General features: G+C 38.2%; 1 long non-coding RNA gene across 2 annotated transcripts in view; it reads right to left on the bottom strand.

The window, feature by feature from the left end:
* The window catches only part of LOC311435597, a 62,602-nt gene that overhangs the window by 43,507 nt on the left and 2,756 nt on the right, over positions 1-16,339 (bottom strand). For both annotated transcript variants that reach the window (XR_014692254.1, XR_014692255.1), the window contains exon 2: positions 8,781-8,820. This is a non-coding gene — a long non-coding RNA (uncharacterized lncRNA). The remainder of the gene's footprint in view (positions 1-8,780; positions 8,821-16,339) is intronic.

Raw genomic sequence — 16,339 nt, forward strand, 5'->3', positions numbered from 1 at the left:
CCTGTATCTTCTCTGCTCCCGCTGAAAGTGCTTTTTGAATCTCCTCTAGTCCGCCTCACAACATCTGGCCTCTTTGTTCTGTCTTTATTAATTTTCCATTGCTTCAAACCTCCTGCCTCCGGATAGGAAGAATAAAACCTAGGTTTCTCAGCCCGCTGTCACAAACTATTTCCATCTCAGCTTCCAAAAGGTATCCCCGGTCTGCAAGGAATGTGGTGAAACCCTGGGCAGAAGCAGCTGAAACACATTTGAAAGAGATTTATAAACAATTAAGAAGGTCGAGAAGTCTTATAAGACAGTGAAGCCAACTAGAAGACACCAGCTACACGGAGATTTGGCAAAGTCACCACAATCATACTCTTGGGAAAGTTCAGCCCAGAGGTGCTTGTGTGCCCTTGGGAAATGGCATCGATTTCCCTGCCAAAGTTTATGGAAGCTTTATCCATGAGGGCATGAATTTACACCAATTCATAAATAATGAATAGTGAAAGACGATTTAAATAAGTTATTTGCAAACAACTCACAGGCCGGAAACTTTTGCTTGAAGTGTTCTCTCAGCAGTTTCAAAACAATGAGCAAATTCATTAAAAAAAAAAAAAAAAAAAAAGTCTTGCACTTCAGTAGACCACAAACCAAAAAAAAAGGGTAACATTTGAATATATTATTTGCTACAAATGGATCACCCTTCTCTGGATGAAACTCTTGCAATGCTTAGGATAAATTGAACTATTGTGCCTTTTCAGTTTCTTTCTCCATTTTACAGAAGAAGGGAACATTTGTACACAATAAGTAAAAATACTGAGGATCACGTTGTAAAAGGAACACTGAAAATCAGTCTGTGTGAATCCAGAAAAAGCACATCCATGCAGAAGCTGTTTCAGATAGGCTCTAAGACGGTCTGCTAAGTAGGAACAGCCACATTTCTGCAGGCTCACACCTGTGTTAATGCCAACGTGACATCAAACCTGATATATACGAACCCTGCTCGGTTTCAGCATAGTGCAGCTGCAGAAAGCAGCCCCATCAGGCACACGTGCCTGGCAGTGACAACACAACGTGGACAGCGATGAATCCTGATGTATAGGGTGCCCAAATGGCTTCTCAAAAAATGCACATGGAAGAAAGATGTATTTTTAATGCAATATATTATCGTTGCATATTAAAAACATTTCCAGCAGTTACAATATATTGTAAGTATAATGGACCTGCCACCCTTAGATAATGTGAATATATGGAGAATGCTGGTTAGCACACATGCTTTCTGTAGTTGAAAATAAAATGTATTTGACAAATGGTCTTAGCTGCCTTCCTATTCTCTCAGTACCTGGAAGAATATGATATGGTTGTGGAAGAACTCGAGGTTTTCAGCGGAGCCCACAAGGCATTAGACATTAAAATCCCACAGAAATTCAGTGGGAAATAGCTTCCTGATTCCCTCCAAAACGCTTTTAAAGAGTCAGGCATAATTAGGATATTGCCAAATTATAGTCAAGTATCAGAGTTTATTCATATGTGGAGGCCAAGTAATGATTGACATCAGTCGAATAGGATCGGACAAAAAATGGCAATGTGCAGGTATATGTAGGTAATATCATTATAGAACTGGAAAGCACATACACTTCTTGTTGTCTGTGAAGAATTACATGGGTACTCAATAATATTGACATAACTGTCAAAACGTATGACTACACACATATATTCTCACCAACTCTAGAGTGTTTCAGTATTTAAATGCATAACTTGTAGCAGAAGCAGCCTATGAAACAAAAATGCATGTGCATTTCAAAAAAATACCCTAAAAATACAAATCTGTAGAAATGTGATATTCTTTTTTTTTTCCCCTCATAGGGCAAAAATATATATATATATTATTTTTTTTTCTGGAACAGTGGAAAAACTATTTCGGGGTGAGCCCATTTTTATAAAGATTAATGAAAGAGTGGAGAATGAAGTGTAAAACAGGTTAGATGCTTTATAAGCAACATAAGGTGGACAAAGTAATATGTTCTGGGTGATACAGACCATGCAGCACACCACCATTTCTTTGGGTGTTGAGACAATAGCTGATGAATGAAAAGACTGGAAAGCATGCGAATGGAGTGGTAAACTGCAGCCCACAATCTACATCTAGAAAGTGATGATTAAAAATAAATGAGGACAGCCAGCCCTGAGCACAAACAGCTCTGGTGCACACCTACAGCTCTCAAGCTGTGTGTCTTGTGGTTTATAAAGACGATGGTTCTTTTCAGAAACCAGCTGCAGGCCACAAAAAGGTGAGATTAAGGGAAAAAAAAAAAAAAAAAAAAAAAGAAGAAGAAGAAAAAGAGTTGCTAAATAAGCAACTCTTGTTCTTCCTTCTCCAGGAAAGAGATGACTTGCTGAGCACCAACAGTTTAGTGCCAAGTTTTACATCATTTTATTTCACTGATATTTTTGGTGGTCTTTTCCCTTGCTACCTACCTACTTGGGAAACAAAACAAAAAAAAAAAAAAAAGGGAGGGGAGGGGGAACAAAGCACTAACATGGATGAAAGCCTTCTGGAATACTGATAAAAACTGAAAAACAGCTGACTTTTTTCGACTTTTAGCTATGATTAAATTGTAAAAAAAATCTACACCACCTGCCCCACTTTTCCCATCTTGGAGCGTGCCACTTCCTAGATTAAAATATTTCAATTTGAAAAACAAAACCAAAAGGAACTGGTAACAAACTCATCCAAGAGAAAGCAATACTTTCTGAATTTTCCGTATCAAAGAGTCAAATTTTGGCATGGGCTTTTTCCCCCGACTTGATTTCCTGCTGAGATGGTGAACAACTTGAAATTCTGAAATCTGACTACAAACCTTTGACAGAAGCACCACAAGCTCACCCACACTGCTCTTGATGAGCCTACAAGCAACGTGTTCTTTAGCAGACAACACGCAGAGGCTGACAACACGAGGCTGATCCTGGGTGAGCACAGATCTAGACACCCAAGTCTGTATGAAAGTACTTGGTGCACACCTTGCAACAGGATCGTGAGATGAAGTATCTTTGTTTTACATTTCATTTCTTCCCAGGAACATGGCTGCAAGATTATGTGTTATCGCACATAACTGTGTTACTGCTACATTATTGTACCAATTACACCTTGTCTATGCTATTTTTCACATAAACAGCGTTGACAGAAATGTATACTGCAGCCCCAAGGCTGTAGAAACGTGCAAACTCCCAAATGGAGCTTTTATTTTATCCACATTGCTGTTTGATAGATCTGCTATTAGGTTCTTCTTGTTGTCTGCTGCTAGTCTGTATTTGTGCTTAAAGTAAAACCCTGGCCATTAAGGAATAACACTATACAAGAAAATTATCAACCGATGGCAGAAACCATTTCCATAAGAGACCTTATGGCTGTAAATTAAACTGTTTGGTTGGAAATACTTTATAACTAAGAGTTGTAATTCTTAACAGCTTAAAATTAACTATAAAAATAAATAAAGAATGAAAAATGAAAAATGTAGTAAGAAAATCTTAATTCATTTTCTTTTCACTGTTGCTTTGTCTGTGACAAAGGAAAAATGTTAAAATACATTTTTTCTTTTTAACTAGGAAAAGGTTTTGTTTTGTTTTTCTTCCTCTTGTAGACTTATGTCCCACAACTACCTCTGACATCAATGAAATATTGGCAGTGAGTACACTGAAATTTGGATCAGATCCCATACCAAGGATTTCACCTTATTTTGATTTAGATTAAGAGGACAGAATTGGCTTTGAATTTGGTTTCATGTCAGAATTTAGTGTCATGGTATATGAACATCAAAACGCTAAATTAAATTATACTGCAGTTTATACTGAGCAGGTGACTTGCAGTTTAAATACATTGGAGTGTAGGATCGGTCCCAAAATCTAGCTGATTAGCATCCTAACATTTGCAGTCACCAGCAGCTGATAGAGCAGCACGCAGTCCAAAGCCCTGAGGAAATTACGTAGAGGATAACCAGCTGCCCACGGGATGGACCAGCTCACATGAAGTCTCTGGACACCCACAAATAACGTGCTGCTCTGCATCTGCTCCCTTCTGTCTCACCCCTAAGACAGAATCCAAAATTGGAGTTATGAAGGACAGATTGTTTCCACAATAAATTTTTTTCTCCATCTTCTGGACTCAGATATCTGAATCAAGGAGAGAGACCTTTCATCCACAAACCTCCTGCTGCAACAAATACTGTTTTAGAGAATTTGACTTATCCTAACATTTTTAAATAGTTTCCATAAAGAAAAGAGGAGTGTTGCATCCAGAAGGGTGGCATATAAAAAGAAAAAACAATAGCTGGGCACATAGCTAGAAGCATTGTGTCCTTGTCAAGGTTCACACTCCTGGGATTTTTTCATCCATTTACTGTTTAATACAAAATTGTAAATAACCTCTTGAACAGGGAACAGAACTTCCACAGTTACTAAAAATCAGTTCAGATAATCCTAAGTCATTTTGTTATCTGTATAAAATATCTAATTCCTTTTTGACTCGCTAAATTCCTGCCTTCCATGACTCATGTGGCGGAGTTTCCAGGCCAACCACACATTATATTGGTATTTCTTTTCATCACTTTTGAACTTGCTTCCTTGAAATTTCATGAATGTGCCCTTGTTGCACGACCCTCTCTGAAACCCCTCTTTTTTTTATTGTTTTGTTGCAGCCCTTTTTAGCCGCAATTAGAAGATTTGTCTCCAGGAAACAATCCTAGCCTATTCATTTTGATTTCTTTTATTTGCATGAACAATTTTCCACAGGATAACTAGCACAAAGCATTACTCTAAATGATACAGCAGAGCAGGTTTCTATAAAGACATTTAATATTTTCCATATGATCCTTCACTCCTGTATGTTGTAGTGTATAGCTTACAATTGCAAACACAGCTGCACACTAAACTGTCTACAGCAACATCTTGATGTCCCTAGGCCAAGCAACACAAGTTATTAACATCTATATTAAATGCAGCTACACTTTGCTATAATTCTTTGGAGAACAGAAAATACTCAGTAGTCCATTGGATTCATTAATGATTCCATTTACGCTTACATTTCCTACATGCCTACAGTTTTCTTCATCTCTTCAGAAACTCGTTTTTACCACCCTGTTTCACACCACCACACTCTGCCTGCTGAGCTGTCATCCCATGCAACTGAAAAAACATCTTTTCAGAGTGCTACATTGCATATAAAATCACTAGGAGGTGTAAATGGAAAGGCAAGGGTGGTCATTCAATCCTCTTGTGTCTGTAGACTGCAAATTTCTGAATAAAAGCAGAAGTCTGCTATGGAATAAAGTTGCTCCAGAAGACAGACTAGCTAGATCACAAAGGTAATAGGACTGTGTTCCCTCTGCACTGGAAACACTCAGACTAGGAGCACTTGAGGGATGGGAGAGAAGGGTTTGTGTCACTTGGGAATTTTTCTCCATTGTCAAAGAAATTCCTCGGGAGCCACTGTCATTGTGTTTGCAGATTCTCTGCGACAGGGCAACTACGCAAAGAATTGGGCAACTAAATTGTGAAAAATACATTCACGAAACTGCGTGTTCATAAATATGGGAAAAACAGGCACTTGCACATTCAGCAAAACAGAGAAGGAATCAAAAGCCAGTACAGACAGGGAAGACCAGCTTTTTCCTGAACTGTTGCGACTTGACAAAGCTCCTTGGAAAAGAGGTTCTGACTGATATTTAGGAGGTGTAAAATGAAAATATATTCCTAGAGTTCAGGAAAAAAAAGAGAAACAGAAGGAACTAGTGCTGAGACTACTCTCCAGAGTCATGGACCACCATGCAAGAAATGCATGACAAAAACAAGCATTATGTTGCACTCCCTGCAATGTTATTAAGTGGTGATCAGTGAGAGCTCTGGGTTGGAATTGGTAGCTGTGAAATCTCGGTATTCCTGCAACAGCAAATTTTACAAATGTTTGAGGAAAAGCTATAAAGAAAATAAGGAATTAGCTATAGGTCTCACTTCAGTTGTTAACACTACCTCTCACAAACCAGCAGCACGCTGGAGCCAGGATTTTTGGAAGGATGTATCAGTTCTGGCTGGAGCCAGAATTTTTGAGTGATCATTACAGATCACTGTCTTATAACCATACATGCTATTTTTATATCCTCTCAAAAACACAAATCTATGCTTTTGCAACTATCTTGCAGTCAAGTCTGTGTCCAACAATTCTGAATAACTAGAACAGCCATCATACATGAGGACTTCTAACCTCTGTGCAAAATGATTTTTATCTTATCATTCATTTTATCATTTATCATTTTATCATTTATCATTCATTTTATCTTATCATTCCTTACCTCCCAGACAAATTGTGAACTCTTTTAAAACTTAAGGGAAAGGTGTGTAAGAGAAAAATACAGCCAACTGGTGGGATTTACAAAGCCATAAATGTTACCTCAGGCAGCTATACTTCAGAATAGTAAATGTGCCATTTTGGAACCTAAAGAAACCATACAGAATGGGATTAACAATATGAACCTCTGGAAAAACATCACTTGTGTAGGTTGCTAAAACCAGATTCTACCGGTATTATTTTCTATGTGAAGTGGTTAGCCATCTGGCATATGGGTAAGCTACTTAACAAATCAAATGAAACTACTGAAAAATATAAGTAAAATAAGACTAGGATGAATAAGAAGACGAGGTGAAGAGAATGTATTCAGTTAGATAAACACGGTACAAGAATATGTTCAAATTTACCTGTGCTACCTAGTAGCAATCTGAACAAGTCTTAAACCGTAGTTAGGCAAGAGAGCAGGTTTCGGTTTATAAACTAAACAACTGATGCTTTGGGTCCTGAGCTCTATTTAATCAACCTATCCTAATTATGAGTATTAGTGAAGTTCCAGTTTTCAAACTGTTTCCTAGAGCACATCCAAGTACACTTGTGGTGTGTTGCAACTGCTGCTTCTAGTTTCATGTCCTGTTTCTGCCTTCCTAACTGCTTGCTTGCTTATTTTCTCATCGTTCCTCTTCACTAACAGATGTTAATTAATCAGCTATATTTCAAGGAAACATTGTTACGAGCTCAGTACTGGCCAAAATCAGACCATTTCAGAACTTAAATATAAATCATATAAATATAAATATAAATATAAATATAAATATAAATATAAATATAAATATAAAGCCTACCTTGAATAACTTTTTCAATACATTTAACCAGAGTTGGACCTCTGCAGCAAAAGCCAAAATCAGACTATAGTTTCTCTAGGAATACACACAAGATTTGATGCTCAGATCCATCTCTAACAAAATATTCAGCACAGAACATTCAGACACATCTTGAAATTAAACATTTTTCAGGATTTCTTTTGTAAAGAAACTCAGATTTTTGTACCCTTAGACAGCCTACCTAAAATATGGATATTTCAGTGAATGTTAGCAACCTATAAAGAGCACCGTACTGTCACCACTTTTCCCCTTATGAAACACAAACAGTAACTTCACAAACCAAAAGTCGCGGTGCTTTATCGGAATGGAAACAATTACTCTCTAACAGAAAAAATATATATATATTAATGCAACACAAAGGGTGTAGCAGCACGAGCTATTAGGGGGAAACTAAGGCTTGAAAATTATTCAAGTGCCATGCAGAAAAAGTTTGTAACACTACTTTCTGCTTGGGGTAAATTTCCCACTGACTGCAGCGCCAGATTTGTCCTAAATAATGGGGAGAACATTCTGTAAGAAAAACACTGTGATACAGAGCCATGTTGAACAACTTCTTTGGGTTCTAGCAAATGCTAGGAAAGGTGCCTCTAGGGTGCTCACCCAATTAATTCATCTCTGATATTTTAGCCCTATGCAGATTCTGCTTTGGATTTTTTTGATAAATATCAGCCCTGCAATATTACCAAGTTACGGTTTTGTTTTTATATTTTTTACACTCTTGGAACAAATGTTGCTGAGGATTCAAAATCATGGCTACTTACATGTACACTGCATAGTGAGTGTGAATGTAACCCTATTTTTGTTAGTGTAACAACAAAAAAATGAATTAGTAAATACTATTTTCAAGTTTTAACTTTCAAAGATGGCAAATCATTGAGAGATCTTTGCTGTAACGTGCGCAAGGAATCAAGAAAAAAAAACTGAACATCCACACCTTTCCCTCAAACCAGGTTCAAATCTGGTTCACCACGCAGGGATCTCCAAAAGCAGAGTAACATCCCAAATTACTTCTGACACTTTTGGCCTGAGTGGTCTCCCTCTGTCAAAATTAAAGGAAAATCCTCCTCATGTCAGAATCCGCGCCAAAAGATGGCGAGCAATAACACTCAGGCACTTTTAGCAGAAAGAGAGGTGATAACAACTGACAGAAGGAGCAACATCTCTTGCTGCTTTGGAGTATTTGCTGTGCATTTTGGACAGCTGTGAAAGTAGGCGTCAGCAGTCTGTATATCCAAGCCACATTCCAGTCTCTTCTGTTTTAAACCTGATCACTGCCGTATGAACCTTTCAGCTGGTAACCTATCATTTATTTAGCACAGCCTGGACTGCAAAAAACTCCTTGTGCAATTCAAGAAAATAGCGTGCGGCACCTTCCCAGACAACACCCCAGATTATACAGCCTGCTAGTGCTTTTGACTTATAATGGTTGTGAATCTGGTGGAAGATGCTCCTAACCAAAATGATAACCTTGATGAAACTGCTTCAAATTTCACTTGCAATGCAGAGCTCGTGTTGAAGAAACAAAAAGGCAAAGAAAAAATGTCATTACAGGAAAAATGATTAAAATGATAACTCACCATCACCGATCACTTTGTTCCCAGGTGTTGTTTTCTTTTCCTGTTGAAACAAAACCATCACCATGTCAGACACCTGACTTGACTCTGCTACACAAAACAGTCAACAGCTAAATGTCTTGCTACAATTTAGTGTACTTTCTCCCTCCAAATTATTATAAAAAAGCTTAAAAATTGCATTACCTATGGCCCAACATTGGTATGCTGGACAAATGCAATACAGCTAAAGATACAACCAGCCAATATTCTCAGATAAGCATTTCCAGTTCCAGCTCCTTTAGTCAGTCTTTCGATGGAGCACCCTTGAGTCCTTCTTACAACGAGCCATTTCTTAATGCTGCACCACCGACAGAACGACTGTCTAATAAATGTCTATAACGATCTGAACACTGTCACCCAATAAATTCTCTGTGGTGACACTGGAGATTGGTGGCACCCTGCTCTGTTCTTTTTCTGCCATATTATATGATACAGAACAAGAAGTCAGGAGTGATTGAAAAACTACAGGTCTTTTGTAAAGAGCTCTAGTCCACTGCCCCCCCTGTGGCCACGTTTTTAGAGAAATTCATTCTTTTTCTAACTGATACGTTCAAAAAGACTTTTTAATCTGTTGCATTTTGATTAACCACAATAGAATTTTGCTAGGTGAAATTAGGAAACCAGAGCAAAATGCTAAATATCGAATGATTAAGATGAGTAAGCCATGATTTATTAAATAGCGCATTGATACTTTGGACATGTGCACTGGGACACAAAACCTCAGCCATGCAAAAACATCATCACATTTAGTAAAAGATTTTAATCTCAAGGTTTAATCTGGTATCACCAATGGAGGTGAACTGGTTAATTATTTTATTTCACATAACAATGAAACCCTGCTCAGGTACTAAGTGAAGCTGTTGCTATAATGAAGGAAAAATAGGCGGGGGAAAGGGAAAGAAATGGTTGAGAAAATGCAATTAATCAGAACAAAAAAGGCTGCAACGTTACCATTTAGGTTTTTTGTTTGTTTGCGTGTGTTTTTTTTTTTTTTTAAGGAATAAGTTTCAATCTAGGATTATTGAAAGATTATATAAAGATTATACATGCAAACTTTCAAGTGCTGCTTCCAGTTGCCTAAAATCTATAAACAAAAAGCTGAAAGAAAAAAAGAAAAGAAAAGAAAAAAAAAGAAAAAAAAAAAGAACACCAACGCTAACTAAAAGAAAGACTTCTTTTACCCTGACATACATTTTGTACAAAATAAAAAAAAATGTAGAAATATACTGAATAATTGCTGTAGTTCTGGTACAAGGCCAATTGCTCAACCCTACATGAGGAATATTTTGAGGAAAACATAGTGAGGTATACAGCTGGAAATCCAGGCTCACACAGTGGATAGAATTGAAATTTGGGGTCACAAACGTGACTGAAAGCTGAATTGGAGGGGGGAATATAGGTATCCGTAACAAGTACACCATCAAGAGCTAAACTTAGCTCAGCATTGTGTGTTTACATTCCCATCAATGCCTTTTCAAGACAGGGGGAAATTTTCCAATGGAATAAATTCATGTCCAAAGAGAGAAATCCTGCTCTACAACATGATTTATCAGAACCATTGAAATTTTAATTCTGATGAGCCAAGACCACAACAAGGAAGCTCACTGGCATCTGTAATTGTGAATATTACCTGACCTACGAGGTTTCGTGTGCAGGCCAGGAGGACAGTGTGTACAACTGAAACAGACTTTTGGAAACGGCTGTACAATTTCCATCCCTGAAGGCTTTAAAGAACTGGCTGAATATGTAATGAACATTTCAGGGCACAGCCAACCTTGTTTTGGAATACATGAATCTGTAGATTACATTTTCATGTGCTTTCTAGCCCTACTTTTTATCATGCTGTAACAGAGAAAACATTTCAATGTATATACTCTAAGCATTGATTTCAGCATGGTCAGTACGGCCTGAACAAGTAATACAGTCTAAAGTACACTGATTCTAATAACAACATTAATGCATTAGTAGCATCTATTTCATTACTATCAGTATTGACTGACAATACCACCTGAGCCCCTAGCTTGTCCATCAGTAGCATGGCCCAGCTGCTACTCCTGAGGCCCTCATGGCACTCCCAAGCTAGGATTTTGTCTGAGCTTCAGACAAAGATGTGTGAAAACACCTGATAAGTTTGTCAGACTTGAGGAAGCACCCACATTTGTCCTTGGCTTTTCATTAATCACATGCTCTGATGTATATTCATCCAAGCAGATTTTCTCCTGCAGCTCTGAAGATAATATAATATTCGGTAATGGAAAAGCAGAGACGTTCTTCGTAAGTGAGGTGTTGTTTCTTCCTGAACCTAACCGTGTCGTATCTGCAGATTGAAAGGTTCTTTGAAAAAATGAAATGGAGCAAAACAACAGCTGCAAGGACAGTGAAAACTTTTGGAGTTAAGCCACTGTAATGCCTTTATTTTGCTAAACGTCTTTTGATGAATCATTTCTAGCTTCAACTGCCAGTGGCATTGATCAAAATGATGTGCTTTGAATAGCAAAGTCTACAAAGTCTACAGTCTTTCATCAAGGATCAGATGTTTTAAAATAAGCCTAAGGTGTAACCTGCACATAAACCATTTGCAAGGAGTTAATAAAAACATTCAGTGAGTACAGGTAGGCAAGCATCACGGTGCTAAGAAATTGTTTCAGAAGAACTGAAACACCGTCATCTCCACGTAGCTAAAGGAACACAACAAATAATTAGAGATTATTTCAGTTCCATTCACTTCAGTAAACTAGGTCATTTGACTGAGGGAACCTTGGAACAAGGAAATGATTAAAACATGACCTTATTCAACAAGGATGCTAAACCTGGTCATCTTCTGTACTGCAGATTAAAATAAATTCTTTAAAAAAATAGATGCTTAAAAATTCAAATGGATTCCTCTTATCCCATGAAATGGCATCTTATTGTGTTGGTTTTTTGTTTTGGTTTGTTTGGTTGGTTGGTTGGTTGTTGTTTGTTGTTTTTTTTTTTTTTTTTTTTTTTTTTTTTTAAAAAAAAAGAGTAAATGATTTAATCAAACTATAGAAGACAAAAATCTGGAAAGATCTTTTTTAGAAAAATCCATCTGGGCACTGTTTTGATTTCATTTTCCATGGCTGACACGCCATTTTATGCTGCAGGTGGGTAATCACAAATACAAATTTTCATCTACAAAAATACTGTTACCTTTTCGACCCATAGAATTTGTGTATAGGTTCATATGGACACCCAATGTTATCCAAAAAAAAAAGCCATCTCATTCACTTTTAAATTCACATAAAACAGATCACACAGTGATCAGAGAAAAGTCACAAGGAGAAACAATAGCTAAATATGACAGTGGGAAGGACATGCTTAGTTTTAGCTTTTAGAGACATGAAACATGAATAGAGCACTTATCTTTCCAAAATGTCCCACAGGACACCAGCAGACTCTGGGCTCTGTACATAATATAATACCAAATATACAGAGTTTCATGTACAGAACAGAAATGTCATTCCCAAACTGTTTTCACTCATGTTTGCAAGTTCTAAAGTAGACAGCTACAATAAGAAGAAAATAAAAAAAGGCAACAAAGATGTCTTTTCTACAAATTCAAGATCCCTCCCAGTGAGCGTTCAGCCTCTTCTTTCTGGTGCAGCTTCAGTTCCAGCAGAGAGGAGGGAATCAGAAGGAGGAGGACAGACCACCACCCTGCAAGCTGGAATGAGATGAAAGGCGACAGGCGTGTGAAATTGGGAAGGCGGAAGGGAGCGTAGCAGATCCCGAGTCAATGGGTACAGCAGTAGAAGCTCACGCTATTGTTTCTTCTCTCGCAGACATAATATCTTCACTTTCTGCCTTAAGCCTATGCTTTAGACAATTGTATAAACCATAGCGAACTAACGTTATGCTTTATGCAAGAGGAAGCAATACCCAGCAGAGAACACAGAGAAGGAAAAGGTCTCTGACTCCGAAGCTGAATAGCCTTTGTATTACTATGCTACAATCCTTTGACTTTCCTTCCCTTTCAAAGAGAGCCTTAACGTGCCTCCATGACAGCACTCTCTGGCCCACAAAGAAAAGTCTGCAGGTATTTGGTATTCATCATTTAAAATTTAATTTGTGTAGCTTCCAGAATGAAGTTATTGAAGCATTTTTTACTTTCTCCTGCATTACTGTCAGCCAAGCTATACCAAGAGAGCCCCAAGCCACCACATATAAATAACACTGTCATCAGTCTACAGCATCCTGGAACAGCCCCGTTGTTCCACATGAAGCAGGTTTGATTTTTCAAGGTGGATATGGATTACACAAATCCACAGCTCCACCTAGGTGTAGAATACCCAAGTCCCCACGTTATCTGTGCTGTCATTTCCACAGGGAGAAAGAGAAGAGAGCTGAGGAGTGAAACCAATAATGGCTCCGAGCTGTTTCCCTAGGAATTGCTGTGCTCCCATTCCCCGCTCTCCCAGTCCCTTATAACCTCTCTGCACTTCTCCATCTTCTTCAACAGGCTTTCAAAAGTAGCACTTCATTATCTCTAGGCACTCTTGGGAGGATAAATACACAAAAAGTTGCACATTAAATAATAAAGCATTGGGAACCAAAAGTTCCAGCAGGGGTTTCATTTTATAGGGATAATTTCTTACCCTAAACAGGTTCTTTCAGGCAGCTACGCCCTGCAACAGGCACCAGAGAGGATGTCTCTGTGTTTGTTCCTAATCACACTTTGTGTGTTCTGGAGAAGAACCACTAAGAAATGTTTTCTGAGTAATACTTTCCATTTGATCTGCCATCGTTAATAGAAGAGCACACTATTTCATTATGTTTCTCTTCCTGGCAGGCTGCACAGTAATTGCACACAGTAGCTAGAGACAAGTGGACTCGCAGTTCTGGAACGATGAGCAGGAAAGATGAACAATTTGTAAATTAGTCTCTTCTTCTCGTGGTAACAAACAACTGAAGTATTTATTTAAAGGAGGGGGAAAAAAAAAAAAGTTTTACACCAGCTGCATTTTGCTGCACACTGAATAATGTCAACATTTTATGAAGGGTTTTGTACTATTCAAATAGTAAATGAGCTCCAGCTCCTTCCTGGAGTTCATTATTCCATAAACTTGACTTTCATGGGGGTCCAAAGTAAAATAAAAGGATTTTTGAGTAAGAGATGCCAATTTCAGATAGTGATTAGAGTGTGTTTTATTACATTGCTCCTATTGTACATAACATTGGAGAGTCAACTCCTAGATCAATCCCAAAATGTGGTTTGTTAGTGAGGTTGGACTGCTTGTGGTATGTAGCATGGGAGTCATGCCTGCGAAAGACAAGAAAAAAGAAAAAAAAGAGCCCAAAGAATGTGGACACAGAGTGTTTTTTCCTTACTATAAAAGTCAATCCTCTTATTGCCATGACAGCTAATTATTTTTATTTTGTTTTCCTGAAACAAATCTTCAGAAAGATCACACTACAGACTTTAACTGCAGGTGATTTTTTTTTTTTTTTTTTTAATGGAAATAAATCTTTCTTGTTAAAATGTAGAAAGTGATTCTCACTTCAGCATCCAGATCAGCTGGTGGGTTAATACATCCCATTAATCAGTAGAAACTATTCCACAGTCCAATATATCTCACCTTTAGGACATCTTTTTTCCCAGATGTTCTAAAATTTTTTCATCATTTTTCAATCCACTATTCCCAGTTATAGCATCTTTTTTTTTCAAGTCTGAGGTTTTGCCCTCTTTGTAATTTGCACATAAAAAATACAAAGTCATCACAGTCCGTCTTTGGAAATGATTTGGCCAAACTTTCCATGCCCAGTTTTTATCTTTCCTCATTAACATGTTCTTCCACTCTCTTGAGCATGTTTAATTCTTCATGGGCTGTATTTGAGAGTAAAGATCAAAAAATGCAAGGAAGAAGATGGTCTAAGATAACATCCAAATTTTTTTCCAGCTAAGTTCATCATTAGGCCTCATTCAAAACTGCCCTAGAAGAATATTTTCATACACAGAAGATTGGTTATGAGGAATAACAAACAACAAAGCAATTTATCCCCTTTGTTTGAAGCACTTAACCCTAACTACTTCGGGTAGTTTCCACAGGGCTGACACACAGGAAACCGATGATGTACGGGCTGGCACCAAAGGCCTGCATGATGGGTGGCTCTGAGATTTGAAGGAGAGGGTCAGCATCGCAGGAGAGAAAGCAGATGTCTTAGAGGCTGATCGTATAGGAACAGGTATTCACAAAACATAGGAAAACTGAACATCCAGAACACAGATCTGGATGTATTTTGAAGGGGGTGGGCATTAAAAGCACTGTAACTCAAGGCTGAACCCAGTGTTGCAAGAATTAACACAATATTAACAGTTTATAAGATTGAAACTTCAACATAGCATGTTAATACTGTGCCGTGACAGACCTGCTCCAGATGCACCTGAAGCAGCCAGCTTTATCTTTGCCAGGGTAGCAAAATGCAATAGTGCAGCAGCCTGATGAAGGCCCAGCATACATTCAGTAGCCAACGTATACTCTGCTGCAAATCTACTGCTGCAAATGCATAAACCAGTTTGAGTTAGATAGCTTAGATATTCTATGATATGTCATGAGCTGCAATCATTCCTCTGATCACAGTATAACCAGGCCTAGCTAAAAATTTAGATTTTTTTGTTTCTTCCTCTTAGAGTATGAGAATTGTATGTGCGTATGTAGAATTATATAAACTCATATATATACATTTTCTATACGTATAGACTTAGGGTTCAGATTTGAGGGTGACTCTGATCCATGGAGTTTCAGATGCAAAACCAGATTTGAGGAAGTTACTGCAGGGAATAGAAGGGTTCAGAGTTCTAGTGTGCAGTAAATTGATGGAGATTCTGGAACTAATATGTACTTAGTGCAAACAAAGGAAATAGGTACATGTACATTAAAACAAGAGGATACCAGTTTTGATCTTTTTAACTAAGAAAAAAAAAAAAAAAAAAAAAAAAAAAAAACACTTCAGAGCAATGCTCCACAGGTGCCATATACATTCTTGTAACAGCTGTCCGTTTGGACTCAGATCTGGCTCACCTGTGAAATGCTGTCCTTTCAAACAATGCCCAGTAAAATCACAACCCTCTGTGTGCTGGTGGGTACAAGAAACCTTCTTATACTCAAGGACATTTCTTCACGCATAAGGATTTCTGCTTCCATCACCTGAACGGCCCATCTCTTAGAAATGCTAAGACTACCAAGGGAGAAATTTGCGGTTTACACGCTTCTTACACAGTATTACATCTGGCTAACAAAATAAAGGGCTGTTTTGCAAGAGGACCCACCGCTCAGCAGACTAATTCTGTCATGTTATTGCCAGCTGCACCCTGGGGTGCACCAAGCAAGGCACCGCTAGCTGGCTGAGGGAAGCGATTGCCCCACTCTGCGCTGCTGAGGCCTCACTTCAAGCATCGCGTGCAGCTTTGGGTACCACAGCATAAAAGGGACATAAAACTGTTAGGAAGTGTCCATGGGAGAGCCACAAAGATGGTGAAGGGTCTGAAGGACAAGATGTGTGAG

This window comes from Aythya ferina, assembly GCF_964211825.1.
Source record: "Aythya ferina genome assembly, chromosome: 4".
NCBI classification, from domain to species: domain Eukaryota; kingdom Metazoa; phylum Chordata; class Aves; order Anseriformes; family Anatidae; genus Aythya; species Aythya ferina.